Source organism: Esox lucius, chromosome 12 (assembly GCF_011004845.1).
Source record: "Esox lucius isolate fEsoLuc1 chromosome 12, fEsoLuc1.pri, whole genome shotgun sequence".
Lineage (NCBI taxonomy): Eukaryota > Metazoa > Chordata > Actinopteri > Esociformes > Esocidae > Esox > Esox lucius.
In genome coordinates, this window is record NC_047580.1 from 17,094,482 (window position 1) to 17,113,304 (window position 18,823).

Here is an 18,823-nt window from a genome sequence, read left to right on the forward strand (position 1 = left end):
CCCCATCTGGGCTTGGCAAGCGGATATTGCCTGAGTGAGCTCAATTTGGCCCAATGAGGAGAGGTAGCCACAAAAACAGACCACTTATCATTGGTATGCTATTCGGTGCTGTGTTTGCATGTGTGTCAGTGCTGCATCAACATCTTTTTTGTTCTGTGTAAAAGGAAGAGTCTGTCTATCAGGATCGAATGATTGTTATAACCAACCTGTTTCAAACCATTCTTCTGTTGAGCTTGTTCTTTTTTCCACCATAAGTCAATGCTAAATTTATTTTTATCACACTGTAACTAATTTATAGACGTCTTAGACAACGCCATCACTAGGCCTATTTTTATGTTGTCTAAAGTACACTGCAGAATGAATTCCGTGACCCAGATAACTTGTAGTTAGTGTGTGCATGTCACGGCAGGTGGAATAACCTGGCAATAAGGCCTTGGTTTAAGAAACCAACAATGTTTGTGCTTAACTTTTCAAAACCAGTTTTTTCTGGGTCATTCTTGTTCTTTCATAACTACACCAGTCCCCATGCAAGTGGCACCATACAGATTGTATGTCTTAATTTACAGTGGGGAGAACAAGTATTTAAAACAGTGCCGATTTTGCAGGTTTTCCCACTTACAAAGCATTTAGAAGTCTGTAATTTTTATCATAGGTACACTTCAACTGTGAGTGATGGAATCTAAAACAAAAATCCAGAAAATCACATTGTATGATTAAGTAATTAATTAGCATTTTATTGCATGACATACGTATTTGATACATCAGAAAAGCAGAACTTAATATTTGGTACAGAAACCTTTGTTTGCAATTACAGAGATCATACTTTCCTGTAGTTCTTGACCAGGTTTGCACACACTGCAGCAGGGATTTTGGCCCACTCCTCCATACAGACCTTCTCCAGATCCTTCAGGTTTCCGGGCTGTTGCTGGGCAATACAGACTTTCAGCTCCCTCCAAAGATTTTCTATTGGGTTCAGGTCTGGAGACTGGCTAGGCCACTCCAGGACCTTGAGATGCTTCTTACGGAGCCATTCCTTAGTTGCCCTGGCTGTGTGTTTCGGGTTGTTTTCATGCTGGAAGACCCAGCCAAGACCCTTCTTCAATGCCCTTACTGAGGGAAGGAGGTTGTTGGCCAAGATGTCGCGATACATGGCCTCATCCCCATCCGTCCATACATGGCCCCTAACCCTAACCCTAATTGCACCAACAGTTGTTGCCTTCTCACAAAGCTGCTTGCCTATTGTCCTGTAGCCCATCCCAGCATTGTGCAGATCTACAATTTTATCCCTGATGTCCTTACACAGCTCTCTGGTCTTGGCCATTGTGGAGAGGTTGGCGTCTGTTTGATTGAGTGTGTGGACAGGTGTCTTTTATACAGGTAACGGGTTCAAACAGGTGCAGTTAATACAGGTAATGAGTGGAGAACAGGAGGACTTCTTAAAGAAAAACCAACAGGTCTGTGAGAGCCGGAATTCTTACTGGTTGGTAGGTGATCAAATACTTATGTCATGCAATGAAATGCAAATTAATTATTTAAAAATCATACAATGTGACTTTCTGGATTTTTGTAAGCAGGAAAACCTGCAAAATCAGCAGTGTATCTGTCCACTGTACCTGTCCTAGTTGGTCTAAAATCTGCTATGTATTTCAATCTCATAAGTATCCGAAAGGCATATTGTCAGCGAAGCTGATAAATTCCAAATGTTTTCGACAACGTGAGCCGCTGTATCATAAAAAATAATAATTAGCAGTGATTACTTAGGAGTATCAGCTCCTGTAGCCACAAATCAGTCTCTTTTTTGAGAAATTCTTGACCTCTCCTTACAGAACTCAGCCAATTGAGGTTTGAGGGGTATCTGGCGTGTCCTACCCATTTCAGGTCCTGCATATTGATTGGAATAAGGTCAGAACTTTGACTTGGCCAATCCAAAACACAAATCTTCCTTCTCCTGAGACATTCTTCGCTAGATTTGCTTGAATGCTTTGGGACCCATTTTCGGCCCAGCTTTAGCTACTTGTCTGATGGCTTGATGTCCTGTTAAAGAATCTCCTGGTCTACCTCAGAATTCATGGTTCCCTTTGATGATGCAGTTGGCCAGATCTAGAGGAGGAAATCAGCCCCAGATCTTGACATTTCCAAAACCATGCTTGACTCTTGGGATAAGGTTCCTTTCGTGCTTGGCAGGGTTTTTACCAAACATGCCGTGTCTGAGTGTGACCAAAAATGACGTATTTCGACTCATCAGTCCTGAGGATGGACTTCCAGAAACTTTGTGTTTGTCCAGTTGGTGTCTGGCAAAGTTAATATGGACACTTTGTTTCCTTTTTGAGAGCAGAGGCATCTTCCTAGTAACCCTCCCATGACTGCCATTTTGATTCAGTGTTCTCAGAGTGTAAGCATGCACAGTAACCTGAGATGTTGCATAGGAGGTCTGTAAATCTTCAGATGTTGTGTTTGGGTTGGCATTTACCTGATTTATTGTGTTTCTTGAGGCTTTTGGGGATATTTTAGAAGTGTGCCCACTTCCGATCTGTCATGTTACATAAATTCTCTCCATTTGTAAAATATTTGCTTCACACTGAACAGATGGAGTTTTCACTTTCTGTGATTGTTGTATAGGCTTCCCCAGACTGATGTGTTCTCAGTACCCTCTTTCTGATGTCTTGAGATATCCTTTCCTCTCAGCATGGTGTGTTTTGCCTTAATAGGTATTTAGTAAAGATCCCTCCTTCGATTGGTGCAATTGGTACCCAATTATTTACCCACCATATTCTACTTACCTACAGTACTTGATTTTACCAATACAACTTGGGGTTCAATTATTTTTGCACTTTCACTAATTCCATTTCATTTAAACTTTTATACTATGTGTTTCTTTCTATAAGCCAAAATATGGAATTGGTAACTATAAATCTGTTATGTTGGAGTGGTTCTGAATGAATAAAGAGTTCCGAACAGAAAGCAAATTAATTGAGGGATTCATAGACTTTCAAGCAGCTCTGTAAATGATTGATTGAGAATATTTAACAAAGAGTTCAGAGTGTGATGTCAAAGTTGTACATTACATTAGTTTGTTCATTACAAGATCACTTTGTACTATTGTGTGTGAAAAAACATCCAAATGTGCAAGTTGGACATTTCATTGTCTCATTCACAGACCAGGTTCGATTTGCTGTTTGTTCTGTAAACAAAATAATCAGTGATGAACAATGTAGGCCACAAACTACAACGGCACATAGACAAGTACAACAACAAAGCCACTCATCTACCCTACATTCTCTTGTCCATGTGCCATTCAAAATGACTGTACAACTTCTATCGACTTTGCGATAGGTGTAAATGACTTGTCATGGGTCAAATAAAATATAGAAGTAGCACTCAACCGGCCAGGCTTCGTCACCCTCATGTAAGTGCAAATTAACAAGAAACCAGGCAAGCCTAATTCAGCCATCCTGCAATAGACAGTGTTGATCGTTGTTGCCCCCTTGAGATTCGAAACCCGGGTGTGTCTTAAACCACTACGCCACAGAGCGATACATTTGCTGGGTGTCGGTATAGCCTCTTGACATTATATAATTTTTTCACGCATTAACACCAGGCCAGGATTGAATATTTCGTTAGACATCATTAACCATTGTGTCAAACTGAGTAACGTTTCTTATTAAGTTTACCTCCACCACAAATTGCATCTATGAACTGTATGGCTTTTGCCACTGGTTGTTTTAACAGCTTATTAGCCATTTGTGTATGACATTGATTCAATAACTACTGTGAAGATAACAGACCTTTTCGTCATGTGAAAAGACGAGAGAATCGTGTAGTCAGCAAAGTTTTTGTCTATCCTGAACAAATCCTAAGACATCATTTGAAAATCCACCAGAAATGGTAAACAGTAAACAGTTTTATTTTAGGCTTCCTGCAATGTAGCTACTGAAGGTTGTAGCCAGCGGAGTTTTTGTCTATCCTGAACAAATCCTCTTTTGCTACTGGCTGTTTTAACAGCTAATTAGCCATTCCTGAATGACATTGATACAGTATCTATCAATATAGGTGACGATAACTGACCTTCGTCAAGTGAAAAGACGAGAGAAATGTGTAGCCAGCGAATTGTTTGTCTATCCTGAACGCTTCCTATTACGGAGCTACTGAAGGTTGTAGCTAGCGAAGCTGATGTCTGTCCTGAGAAATCCCAAGGTATAATGTGTTTTGACTGTGACGGGAGTCGAACACGGGACCTGTTTTTCCATAGTCTGCGTCTACCCCCTGTAAAGTGACATGTGATCTTTAGCAACTACCGAAAAAACCATTTAAGGTCCAAAAAACAGAACCCTACTCTGGTTAATAGAACAGAGGGCAAAGTGCCCCCTACTGGCCCTCCCAAAACACTTCCAGTCCCCTGTCTGGTCCCTTATCCATAACCAACTGTCATCAACCCTTCTTAGCTTCAGAGTTAACACATCTGTGGGATGCTGGGTGCTAAACTTCTACTGTCTCTCAGGCATACATTATGATGGAGAGGGCCATGTTGTAGCTGGTAGTAGCTATATATGGCCAAACAGGACATGACACACCAAGCAAGGAAATACAATACACAGACTTATAGAGTTAAGGAAGAGATGTGCGAGAATCAAGAAGTGCACACAGCAAGCTGGTGTAGAAAAACATTACTTCCAGAAAATGAAGTTATTTCATCAGCTGAGATCTAGGCTAATTGCTTTGCTTTACCTAGTAGCACACAGCAAGTTGCGGTAAGATGGTCAGTGCGACCACTCAAAAACACAAAGAAATATGGAGGTTGTGTATACAGTGTTGGTCTAGTAAAAGTCGCTATTTGACAAGGAGAAGCATTTTGTGTGTGACTACCGTCGCCAACGTCAATCTTCATCAGTTACTGATAAAGGGATGTAGGCTTTGGGTAATAAACTTCAGATTGCTTCAAGGAAAAATGATGTGCACATGAACATCCCAAAAAAGAATAAACAACCCCATTTGTCAAAAAAGCCATCCTAATAATATGGTCACAGCGTTGGAAGCATACTATTACAACAACGTGGTATACCTCCGTCACCTCTTTTCCAGTGCCTGGGAGGTGCCGTTTGCCCTATGTGCAGCCAGCGGAAAGTCATTATTGGGTCAGTCCCTGCCTTGTCCAATCCCATTAGCTTCCTTGAGGTGAGATAGAGTCTTTGTGGCGTACTGTTACTCCACTGAGCTGGAAGGCTGTAGTGCCAAGCTTGGATGGGGTGTGTTAAAAATTAGGGCTGCAGCTATTGATTATCTTTGTAATCGATTATTCTTTGCATAAGATGCTAGATTATTAGAATAATCGAAATGCAACAAAAACATGGATCACAGTCTGTGGTTTAATTTTACATGCTAAATATAAACAGTATGTTTTAAAGTATTGTTTCAATGTTTCAAGAGCTGAAATAAAAGATCACAGACATTTTATTGTGGGTATGTCTGTATTACCAATCATGAATTCCATATATTAGGGCCTACTGAATCTGGCAATTGACCATTTTCCTTTTGGGAATTGTAACACAGTATAATCTTAGTAATATATTATTGTCAATTATTCACGCTTCTGATTTGCTTCCTATACAATTTATAGTTCTGGTATTGAGCAGAACCAAAACTAATTAAAAAAATCCCCCCTATGTGAATAATGGATAATTCCAAACTACCCATCAAAGAGTGTGAATCCAACTGCTTTATAGCGGAGCCCTGAATTGTTGAATCCGTAAATCATTGAAAACAAAGATTTATTCTACAGATTGGGCGAGATTGGCCTACATAGAGCTATATATTTTACTTAACAATGAGTTAAGTAAAACAAATATAATTTTTTTTTAAGTATATATATTTTTTTTTAATACGTGGGGGACGTTTAACATTCCTTTCCAAGTATCTTGACAATGCGTCAGTTTTTTGCGGTGATGCAGTTATATCACTGAGGTTTATGTAACGATAGATGGCCTGGTTTTTGCGCTCACTTGCACTGTGAAAAGTGGGATATTATAAAGGCAGGTGTGTGCCTTTCTAAATCTTATTCAATCAATTGAATTTGCCACAGGTGACTCAAATCAAGTTCTAGAGACATTTTAAGGATGATTAATGGACACAGGATGCATCTGAGTGTAGTTTGGAGTATCTTGGCCAAGGGTCTGAATACTTATGTAGATTAGTTATTTCAGTTTTTCATTTTCAATCAAATGTGTTTTCACTTTGTCCTTATGGGATATTGAGTGTAGATTGATTGCAAAAAAATCTATTATTAATTAAGAACATAACACAACAAAATGTGGAATAAGTGAAGGGGATAAATACACTACCATCTGTCCAGTGAGAAAGCATAAGCAATTGTGAATCAGTGTCACCTGTTTTGGTGCAAATGAAAGTGACAACAAGTGTGTTGGAGAGGCAACAACAAGACAACCCCAAAAAAGGGATTATTGGTTTTGCAGGTGGTGACCACAGACATTTGCGCTCTCCTTATCCTTCCTGACTGATTCTTCTCTAGTTTTTTTGCTAGTGTCCTTACACTACTAGTAGCATGAGGCGGTGCCTGCAGCCCATTCACGTTGCACAGGTAGTCCAGCTCCTCCAGGATGGCAGATCCATATGTGCCGTTGCAAGTTTTGCTGTGTCTCCCGGTACAGTCTCAAGAGCACAGAGGAGATACCAGGAGACAGGCGTTTACACAAGTAGAATTGGACAGGGCCGTAGAAGGGCATCAACCCAGCAGCAGGACTGGTATCTGCGACGAGGAACAGGAGGAACACTGCCAGAGCCCTACAAAATGACCTCCAGTGGGCTATTGGTATGCATGTTTCTGACCAAACGGTCAGAAACTGACTCCATGAGGGTGGCATGAGGGCCCGACGTCCTCTAGTGGGATCTGTGCTCACAGCCCAGAACCGTGCAGCTCAATTGGCATTCACCAGAGAACACCAGAACTGGCAGGTCCGCCACTGGCGCCCAGTTCTCTTCACAGATGAGATCAGGCTAACACTAAGCACATATCACAGACGTGAAAGAGTCTGGAGATGCCGTGGTGAATGTTATGCTGCCTGCAACATCATCCAGCATGACTGGTTTGGAGGTGGGTCAGTGCTGGTTTGGGGAGGCATATCCTTGGAGGGTCGCACAGACCTACATGTGCTAGCCAACGGTACCCTGACTACTGTTAGGTACCGGGATGAAATCCTCAGACCCATTGTCAGACCTTAAACTGGGGCAGTGGGCCCCGGGTTCCTCCTGGTGCAGGACAATGCCTTGCCTCATGTGGCCAAAGTGGGTAGGCAGTTCCTGGATGACGAATGCATTGATACCATTGACTGGTTCTCAAGTTCCTCAGACCTGAATCCAATGAAGAACCTCTGGGAGGTTATGTATTGGTAGATTTGATGTCGCCAAGTAGTGCCCCAGACTGTCCGGGAGCTCACTGATGCCCTGATCCAGGTCTAGGTGGAAATCCCATAGGACACCATCCACCGTCTCATCAGGAGCATGCACAGACGTTGCTGGGAGTGCATACAGGCACATGGGGGCCATACACACTACCGATTCCCATTATGAGTTGCCTTGATGAAATACACAAAAGTTGGAACAGCCTGTGATTTCAATAGTTCACTTTGATTTCGGTGTCAGTTTGAAACCAGCCCTCAGTCAGTTGGTGTTTTTGGTTTCCATTGGCTGTAATGTCATTTTGTTCTCAATGACCAATGTACAGTAAAGTTTTTTCTCTTTAATACATTTCGTTCACCAAGACCCGATGTGTGAGTTAAGTGTTCCCTTAAGGAATATTACAACCAATTGAATAATAAAACCCAAAAAGTATTAAATCCAACTAGATCATATTTGAAAAGACAAGATATGAAATGCAAAGTTGAATCTCACTTTTGACCCTATAGATTTTCACCCAGCAAAAACATCTGATCACCTTACATGGCAGGTTCTGATATTATTCACAAATAATGGCCACATTGGAAATATATTTTCCTATATTCTCTTGATTCCCATGGCCCTATTTAATTAGTTTGAGTCAGTCACTTGCTGTTTGCGGAAGTGCTTCAGCAGAGTGTCAGCCCAGAAGGTCCAACAGTCATGTTTTTCAAAGATAGCGTCACCCTGTGTCAACTCCAATGAACTGGGCAGGGCATTTTAACCCTGTGGATACATTACGTTGGATCCTGTTTTACGAGTTAAAGTACCTGCCATGAATATACATTTAAAATATATTTTGATTAAATGGATGGGGAATGGATTATGAGTTTCTGATGAGTTTTGCAGGAAATCTGTTAGGATATGGTGTTTTGGTTATTGTTTTGATGAATCACAATACTCCCAGTAGGTGGAGGGATGTGAAACATGCTAGACGAGTAAGGCATAATGTCTGGCAGTGGCGATTAAGGAGAGTGAGGATAGGTGTGGTGGTTAATTGGCAACAATGACTAGCAACTGGTGCTTGACAAGCTGAGGCAAGTAGTTGCACACAGAAGTGGGGACTGCATTGCTCTAAATAGTGTGTTGTGTAATGTAAATTAAGGTAGATAGCCAAATTCAGTTTGTCTACCAGGATGTTGTTTAGAAAACAAGCTGTGGGGGCGGGACCAAAGAAGGAAACAAACCGCCTCTCAAATATAGTAATAGTCTGTGTTGTTGGTATACAATCACCTAAAGGATTATTAGGAACACCATACTAATACTGTGTTTGAACCCCTTTCGCCTTCAGAACTTCCTTAATTCTACGTGGCATTGATTCAACAAGGTGCTGAAAGCATTCTTTAGAAATGTTGGCCCATATTAATAGGATAGCATCTTGCAGTTGATGGAGATTTGTGGGATGCACATCCAGGGCACGGAGCTCCCGTTCCACCACATCCCAAAGATGCTCTATTGGGTTGAGATCTGGTGACTGTGTGGGCCATTTCAGTACAGTGATCTCATTGTCATGTTCAAGAAACCAATTTGAAATGATTCGAGCTTTGTGACATGGTACATTATCCTGCTGGAAGTAGCCATCAGAGGATGGGTACATGGTGGTCATAAAGGGATGGACATGGTCAGAAACAATGCTCAGGTAGGCCGTGGCATTTAAACGATGCCCAATTGGCACTAAGGGGCCTAAAGTGTGCCAAGAAAACATCCCCCACCATTACACCACCACCACCAGCCTGCACAGTGGTAACAAGGCATGATGGATCCATGTTCTCATTCTGTTTACGCCAAATTCTGGCTCTACCATCTGAATGTCTCAACAGAAATCCAGACTCATCAGACCAGGCAACATTCTTCCAGTCTTCAACTGTCCAATTTTGGTGAGCTTGTGCAAATTGTAGCCTCTTTTTCCTATTTGTAGTGGAGATGAGTGGTACCCGGTGGGGTCTTCTGCTGTTGTAGCCCATCCGCCTCAAGGTTGTGTGTGTTGTGGCTTCACAAATGCTTTGCTGCATACCTCGGTTGTAACGAGTGGTTATTTCAGTCAAAGTTGCTCTTCTATTAGCTTGAATCAGTCGGCCCATTCTCCTCTGACCTCTAGCATCAATAAGGCATTTTCGCCCACAGGACTTCTGCATACTGGATGTTTTTCCCTTTTCACACCATTCTTTGTAAACCCTAGAAATGGTTGTGAGTGAAAATCCCAGTAACTGGGCAGATTGTGAAATACTCAGACCGGCCCGTCTGGCACCAACAACCATGCCACGCTCAAAATTGCTTAAATCACCTTTCTTTCCCATTCTGACATTCAGTTTGGAGTTCAGGAGATTGTCTTGACCAGGACCACACCCCTAAACTGCCATGTGATTGGTTGATTAGATAATTGCATTATTGAGAAATTGAACAGGTGTTCCTAATAATCCTTTAGGTGAGTGTATAATGTAACTCATTTTCTTTGCATTGAGGCCTACATTCTGATGCTGTTCTGGTATTTCTGGCTGAGGAAAACCACAACAGGTACTATCCCTGGTTTGTATGTAGTTAATTGTAGCTATCATTTCAAGGTTTTCACACAGCCCTCAGATGACTTACTAATGTCACTTGACAAAATGAACTTTGGTTGATTGACCATTAAAGCATCTAGTTTAATGGCACACAGTTTTATAGTACATTCCATATTGGTACAGTACATTTTAATAAATGTTAATACATTTAGTACATTTAGTGGGATTTCAAAGTATCACTTTTGCATCTCATTCATTTGACATGGTTACCAGGGAGCCTGGGTCACATAGTTTTCAGATGTTTACAATGTAAGATGTATGTAAATATATGAATATCAAGTTTGGAAATGTAGGGTTAGGGCCTATTTTATACCATGTGAAAGCTTTAAACCTTTCTCTAGCACAATTGATTCAAATTACCATTATGAACAATTGCTGAATTACTGTATGTTTAACTGAAAGGTAAAACCCTTCTAGCACTAACTCTGCTGACAGTTATTTCACTTAATAAATTGAACTTCCTTAAGTTGTGTTGTGTTGTGTGTGTTAAGGTTATTTCAAGTTGCTCAGTATAAATGCTTCTACTAGATTATGTAAATTGTAAAAACATGTAGTGAATGACAGAAAACGGCTCCCATGATCAGGATCATAAATGGTAGAGTCCAGTACACACCATGTGTTTAAGGTTGGCCATGTCTTATGCCCCAGGCACTCAGAAGGATGACTAGTCACTACCAGACACAGAGGATGGGTGCCTATACAGTACATTGGCAGTGAGTGGTTGCTAGTGACTGTAACAGTCAGTTAAAAATAGGGAACTGGGTTTATATAGTGTACTGCAGATCAGACTATGGGTGACGTTCAAAACGTATTGCTGAAGCGTCGTGGAAGATGTTAAGGTTATTTCTGATCCAGCCGACTTATGCCGCGGTTGCTGTGAATATAGTTTCTACGAATCCAGTGAACATAGCCTTTCATTTTCAATTGAGCAACTGCATAGAATGGAGAGGGACAGACATACACTGTCTCCATGCTGAGTTCAGGGCCTGGGTTTCTCTCTCTGTTCTGGAGTGCATTCAATATTATTTTCTGGTGCCTTCTTAACAAGGGGCCATCTGGCTGTCTGTCCAGCTGTGTCTGTCTGTCTGCCCGGTCTGTACGTGCCGTGCCATGTATCTCTGTCTACCTTGGTCAGGTCTTACCAGCAGCTCTGTTTCTGTCTCTCTAGTGTGTTTCGGGTGACTGTGCATCAGACAACTATGATTTACGGTATGTGTACTGGTCACCACCTGACTCATCCGCATGCATTGGTTCTATTAAAAATCTTCTGGTACGTCCTGGTACGTCTATGGAACTTAAGCCGAGTATGTTTTTCTATGCATGGTTCGTTGGCTAAGTTGATGGGCCGTGCTGAGATGCATACTCTTTCTCTGATCCGTGGGGTGATGTTTGCAATGATGTCAGTGTGCGTTTAGTGCTCAACGTTCATGATAATAGTCTAGACAGTGCAAGTAATGGGTCTGATCTTACAATGTCTCGCTACTCCTTTTCATTGGGCATACAGTATAGATGTGACTGTATAAAGATAAACAGTATTGAGAACAATACTACCGCAGGTCTCATACAGAGATGAAGGTATCCCATGGTTTTAATTGTGTACTTTGTAGGCTAAACACAATGGTTAGATCTTTATCAGGGACTGTTCTCATGGAAATATAGGTTTGCTGTTTGTTCCCTGATCCTCCCAGGAAGCATTGAGCCATTGGGGGCTGAAAGACAACAATCTTAGTGGACTGGACCCTGGATAATGAATGAGTGATTGGTACATTTAAAAAAATAAAATATTGTAGCATCTTTTGATCTTAGCATCCAGACCCAAATTGTGTGTGCGCACTAGCCAGTCCGCTCATGAGACTAAATTTGGAGTACTGCATGATAAAAATGTCTGCAATTAAAACAATATTTCGAATTCTGAAAGTTGCTATAACTCCCTGAATACATGCGTTTGGTTTTACATCTTGGCTCCGTAGACATGCAGCGACCATGTGAGCGGCTCCAACAGCACATCAAAGGAAGCTGTTGACAAAAAGAGGAGGAAAGCCTCTGCACTCCAAAGCAAACACTGCTGCTATTCTTAAGCTTGAGGACCGGTAGCCCTGTTGCTTATTCATCCGAGCACCCTCATTTTGATCTCACTTTGATATAGAAATGAAAAGACTGGAAGAGCTCAAAATAATTTAAACCGGTCTGTAAAATACCAGAAGGTTTGCCAAATCTCATGTTTGGCCCTTGTTTTTTCTTCATATATCCGATGCGCTGGGATACACAAACAACTAATAACGGACATCACCCCATGGCTCATTGTGAGCATTGTACCCGGGCTCAAGTGTGTTTCCCCAGACCTCTCATTCCCATAGCCTTATCTAGTGTTTCACTCTTGCTCCCTTTCAGGTAACATTCTAAGGGTGCTTTTAAATCCGATTCACATAGTTCAGCATTTCAGTGGGATTTAAATTCATTTGCTGCAGTGTATCATTCCCTGATGCTTTCAACCCAAATGCACAAAAGATCTGGTAGCCAAATGTGGCTTCATTAACCACAATGAAATTTGTGAGACATTTCTGGCACCAAATGCACAAACATAATCAGCTATCCCCCATAACCGCCCACAACAAGATCTCCACACGTAATATTGTAATATTGCCCACTAAGGTAATTCCCACAGAATGATGTGGTTAGCCCCACTGAGGCCAACTGAGGATGGTTGTCCCAAGCTTGTGTGCTGTGCGCGACAAGGGCAAAGGCTCTAGTAAATTGCCAGTTTTGAGTATCCTGAAAGCAGCTGGATAATTTTAAATGATAAATGGCACTCGGGGTAGTGTCAGTAACACTTGATTGGTGTTTTGTTTTAGAGTGTGTTTAGTGTATATTTTCATTTTTTTTATTGTCAGACAGGCTAGAAAACGGTGGATGATAAGTGAAGGGAGATAGTTGGAAGAAAACCACTCTGGGAATTGATCTCCGGCATGAAGCTGCCTATGTGCATGAGCTTTACAATGGAATCATGGCTCTACTTGTGTTGTGTTTTTTCAAGGTGAAGAGAGAGGGACAAAGCAAATATCAATTATTATTTTTTTCTAGAAAAGGTAAGCAATGTTTTAGGAAACAATTTGCCCTTAAATGTTCATAATTTCTTGGTGATGTTTGCCATCTTTACTTCGTAAAAGCATTCGTTGTTTTACTTTCAAAGCTAGCTGGCAAGCTGGATTCATACAATTCACATACAACTTGCTGGACATTTTTAGGTGTTTAACTGATCGCTGATGTGTGCAGTTTTACTCTGGCAAGTCACAGTCTCTCATGTGTTGCGTACATATACAGTGGATATAAAAAGTCTACACACCCCTGTAAAAATGCCAGGTTTTGTGATATAAATGAATGAGACAAAGATAAATCATGTCAGAACTTTTTCCACTTTTAATGTGACCTGTAATGAGAACAATTCAATTGAAAAACAAACTGAAATCTTCAAGGGGGAAAAATTAAAAATAAAAACCTTACAATAACCTGGTTGTATAAGTGTGCACACCCTCTTATAACTGGGGATGTGGCTGTGTTCAGAATTCTCCAATCACATTCAAACTCATGTTAAATAGAAGTCATTACATACCTGCCATCATTTAAAGTGACTCTGATTAATCACAAATAAAGTTTAGCTGTTCTAGTAGGATTTTCCTGACATTTTCTTAGTTGCATCTCAGAGCAAAAGCCATGGTCCGCAGAGAGCTTCCAAAGCATCAGAGGGATCTCATTGTTGAAAGATATCAGTAAGGAGAAGGTTACAAAATAATTTCCAAAGCATTAGATATACCGTGGAACACAGTGAAGACAGTCATCATCAAGTGGAGAAAATACGGCACAACAGAGACATTAACAAGAAATGGATGTCCCTCCAAATTTGATGGAAAGACAAGAAGAAAACTGGTCAGGGAGGCTTTCAAGAGGCCTACAGAAACATTTAAGGAACTGCAGGAATTTCTGGCAAGTATTGGCTTTGTGCTACATGTGACAACAATCTCCCGTATTCTTCATATTAATGGATTATGGGTTAGGGTGGCAAGGCGGAAGCCTTTTCTTACAATGAAAAACTTCCAAGCCCTGCTGAAGTTTGCAAAAACAAATATCAAGTCCCCCAAAAACATGTGGGAAAATGTCTTATTGTCTGCTGAAACCAAGGTTTGACCTTTTTTGGCCATAATTCCAAAAGGTATGTTGGGCGCAAAAACAACACTGCACATCACCCAAAGAACACCATACCCTCAGTGTAGCATGGTGGTGGCAGCATCATGCTTTGGGGCTGCTTTCTTCAGCTAGAACCAGGGCCTTAGTCAGGGTGGAGGGATTTATCAACAATTCCAAATAACAGCCAATTTTGGCACAAATCCTTCAGGCGTCCCTTAAAAAGCTGAAGAGGAAGTTCATCTTCACGGCAACGACCCAAAAAAACATCCGAATCCACAAAAACATGGCTTCAACCGAAGAAGATTCACATTTTAGAATGGCCCAGCCAGAGCCCAGACCAGAATCTAATTGAACATATGTGGGGTGGTCTGAAGAGGGCCGTGCACAGGAGATGTCCTCGCAATCTGAAAGATTTGCAGCGCTTTTGCAAAGAAGAGTGGGCAAATATTGCCACGTCAAGATGTGCCATGGTAATAGACTCCTATCCAAAAAGACTGAGTGCTGTAATAAAATCAAAAGGTGCTTCAACAAAGTCTTCGTTTAAGGGTGTGCACACTTATGCAACCAGTTTATTGTGAGTTGCTTTGCTTTTTTTCCTCAAAGATTTCAGTTTGTTTTTCAACTGAATTGTTCACGTTATAGGTCCCATTACATGTGGAAATAGTTCTGACATGATTTATCTTTGTCTCATTCATTTACATCACAAGAACCTGGCATTTTAACAGGGTGTGTAGACTTTTTATATCCACTATATCATGGCTATTAGTCAATCAGGATTCAACCGCCCACTTTATAATTAAGCAATAGGGCCCAATATATTGCCTACTTATAAATCAACATTGTTAGAATGGTAAATATACATTTGTCATATCGTATAAAGGTATATATGCCAATCAGCGTAAAGGTTTTAAAGCAACCGGTTTATCATGAGTTATAGTGGTTTGTACAGAAATGGTATGTGTACTTGTTTTGGGGCTGTCTATGTGAGGTGTTGGTTGGCCTTACCTAATTACCCAGGTGGATTAGTTAATGTAACTGTTGTGGTGGGCTGTTCCACGTGACCCGTTTGGAGCAGGATTTCTACGTCAGGATTGGGAGTAGTTCTGTCTCAGCGTGAGCCTTTAAGAGGCTTGGAGAGACTGTTTCTCTCACTCCTTCCCAAGGCCTTTCCCTCTGGCTCTCCTTTTCTCTTTTGTTGGATACATTTTGTATTACCTAGAGGTGGAGGTATGTTATACATGCTTAATTTCTATTTCGTATTAACTTTAATGCTTCGTGATTGATCTTTGAGAAAAGTAATTGAGAAAACATTGTAAAATCGTTAGTCACTCTGAGGATTTCTATGCATTTACTTTCCGTTTTGTGTTTACCTCAATCTGATTATAATGTTAAAAGAAATAGTTTTAACCAGTGAAGGAGGATAAAGGGGGCAAAAGACACAGATGTCTCCTGCACAGCTCCCAAAGATAAGAGAGAAGACATTTTCCTCTCCTTTTAAGGTCCTCATTAGAGGGTTATTCAATGTTTAGCAGTAATTAGTAATTAAGTTAACGGTAACAACTCATCGTTACTTTGTAATAAAATGTTTTTGTAATTGTGGACTATTAATAGAGAGTTAAAAAAATAAATAATCCCATGTTTGTTCCTAATGGGCAAGTTTCTACTGTATTCAAGTTTTGCATCCAATGAATGAAAAACTGCGACAAATGTTGTTATCACTTGTGGATGTGTGCCCACTGGTTGAGGGATTATAGCCTATGCTCAACAGGCTTTACTTACCCACATGTGGCTTGCAATTCCCAATGTAAAAAAAGGTTACTCTCTGGGTTAGCTGGTTATTCCTATGAGAACATTTTACTAGGTAAACAGCATTGACTCTGAATTAATATCAGTTTCTTCCGAGATGAAACATTCATAATACATTTTAATCATTTATCAGATCTTCTTATCTTAAGAAATGTAATGTAAGTGCATTTGTGTTTAGGTAGATGGGACAACCACAAAACCCAGTAATTGTATGTTAACCCAATGAAGTAGCTTTCACTAAAGTTAGTAGTAGTAACCCTAGCTTTGCACTAACCTAAATGTAGACAAATCTGATTTTATTTTCATCTGGAAGTACCAAAAGTGTGTCTCAAGGTGAGTAATGACATATTTAGTTACCAATGAGCAATGACCACCTTACTAATAATTATTGAAAAGAAAATAAAGAAAATCTCTGCAGGTTCCACTGTGACAGATCAAGATTTTTCAGCCGCCTCTGAATCTATGAATGTGTGTGCCTTTTTATTAAATTGTATTTAGGGCATATGGATTAATACATACAATAAATATTAATAGTATTAATTAAATATACAATACATGAATGAAAAAATACATGCTTAAATAAAACAGTAGTAGAAAACAATGAAGAAAATGTATTAGTTCATTTATTTTCATCTTGCATATTTTACAAGCACTGAAAATACAAATGGGGCTTTGATCTTGTTATTATTGGACTAACAGTGTTTGCATTTACATTTGCTATGTAGAAGATGCTCTTTATACAGTGTGCCTTACTGTAGTGAGTACGCACATTTTCAAGTGCCATGCACTTACCTGGTGACTTACAGAAAGGGATTGGGTACTTGACAGTTGACACAGGGTCTTACCAGTTGGCACAGAAACAAGGTGTTGCCATGTCCCCTTTATTCCTGCCGCTTGGGCTACTCTGCAAACTCTTTCATGAAAAACCTTATTGGCAGGTTTCAGGGCTTCTCCTGAGCTGCACCGTGGCTGCTGTGTTTAATGTGGCCTGCTGCTGTTTACTGTCAGGCAGTATGTCAGGCTGAGGGAGTGAGCTTTAGGAAGGCAGGAGAAGGCTAGAGGGGTTTGAGTGGTGGGTGTGGTGACAGCAATGTTATTCCATATCTCAATCCCAAACCCACGCGTAGGTCATGACTCATGTCACAGAGCTTTCAAAAACAATTTCCACAGCAGGGTTTGCTTAAGCACTTTCGATCATCCTCAAAAAAAGTTAAATAAAAAGCTTTGTTAAAAAAAGAGGCAAAGTGCATGTCCTGGAGGTTGCGCTAAACGCATACAGGTGTTCTCTCCACTTTCATCTAGTATGAAATGATATAGCCGGTGTGATAATACATCCCTCCAGAGAGACCCGTGCAAAAACTCTTAATTGTAATTGTGGCAGGCAGCATAAACTTATACATGGTGAAGTCCCAATGTGATCTGACACCCTGTATTGCATGAAAACATGGTGATTTTCTGGTCTGGTCACTATGTCCCTCTGGTCACAATAAAGAATCAGTGTTCTGTATTTATTGGCCATTTGTGGAGAAATTGTGATTTTGATCAAATGCGGTTATGCAAACTTGGACTGACTATTCTACCTAGAAATCGACAGACGGGACTGTCACAACAGGTGGTGTAGTGCAGTGTTGCTTGGACAAGGAACCAGGTGCAGGCAGGGGTAGTCGGTGTGGATACTTTAATTGATAAGAAATAAACAAACACCGAGCACAAAACACACAAAGTAAAGGGCTGACTAAAGCAGCAAAAAACGACAATATGAAATAAGTACTTACAACTACGGCAACATACACGACATCCAAACATGAAAAGAACAATGAGCCACAATGTGGGGAGCAGAGGGGAAACATACATACACTTACAAATTAGCTAGATTGGGACCTGGTGTGGAAGATTGGAAACATGTGACAGTCCGGGATGTGTTCGTGAGATATGGGAACTGAGAAACTATGGCACGGTGGCGCTGCTGCTCACCGCACCATGACAGGGACTAACTGATGCGAACCTCCATATCTGTAAACATGTTTCTTCCCCAGTGTCTCTGCATACCTGTAGGTACCTGTAGGTACCCCATATCCCCACAAACAAAAACACATTTTAGGCCTCTCAAAATGTTGCTCAAAATATATTTGGATATTCATCCAAAAAAATATATATTTAGTAAAATATAAAATATGTGAAAAGTTCATTTTAAAAAGGTTGTGTTGTGCCCAGTAGCACAACACAGTGGAAAGTCTGGTAAACACATCACATTTTAACAGGCACATTAGGAAAAAGGGTACATATAGTCCTAAATGGTTAAAATATTCAGTATATTGCCGTTCTATGGGTCGACGTGCTGCATAACTTTATATGGGCTATAAATAAGTAATTGCATAAATGGAATTCAATTTCTTGCCCTGTAAAATAGTGGGTACGCCAACGCAGCATTGCAGGAATTGCATACATAAACCGATCAGCCATAACATTATGACCACTGACAGGTGAAGTGAATAACACTGATAATCTCGTTATCATGGCACCTGTCAGTGGGTGCGATATTTTAGGCAGCAAGTGAACGTTCTGTCCTCAAAATGTATGTGTTATAAGCAGGAAAAGTGGGAATGCGTAACGATCTGGGTGACTTTGACAGGGGCCAAATTGTGAAGGCTGGACGACTGGGTTAGAGAATTTCCAAAACTGCAGCCCATGTGGGGTGTTCCTCGTCTGCAGTACCTATCAAAAGTGGTCCAAGGAAGGAAAAGCAGTGATCCGGCGACAGGGTCATGGGCGGGCAGTGCCCATGCTGACCCCTGTCCACTGCCTGAAAGCGCCTATAATGGGCTTTT

General features: G+C 40.8%; 1 protein-coding gene across 3 annotated transcripts in view; it reads left to right on the forward strand.

Moving 5' to 3' along the window:
- The window catches only part of slco4a1 (solute carrier organic anion transporter family, member 4A1), a 43,741-nt gene that overhangs the window by 2,631 nt on the left and 22,287 nt on the right, over window positions 1-18,823 (forward strand). Inside the window, exon 1 of one of the 3 annotated variants that reach the window (XM_020052093.3) lies at window positions 15,345-15,416. The exons of the other annotated variants lie outside the window; for them this stretch is intronic. The gene's annotated coding sequence lies outside the window, so the exon portion shown is untranslated. Of the gene's footprint in view, window positions 1-15,344; window positions 15,417-18,823 lie in introns of those variants that run through there. 3 annotated transcript variants of the gene reach the window in all.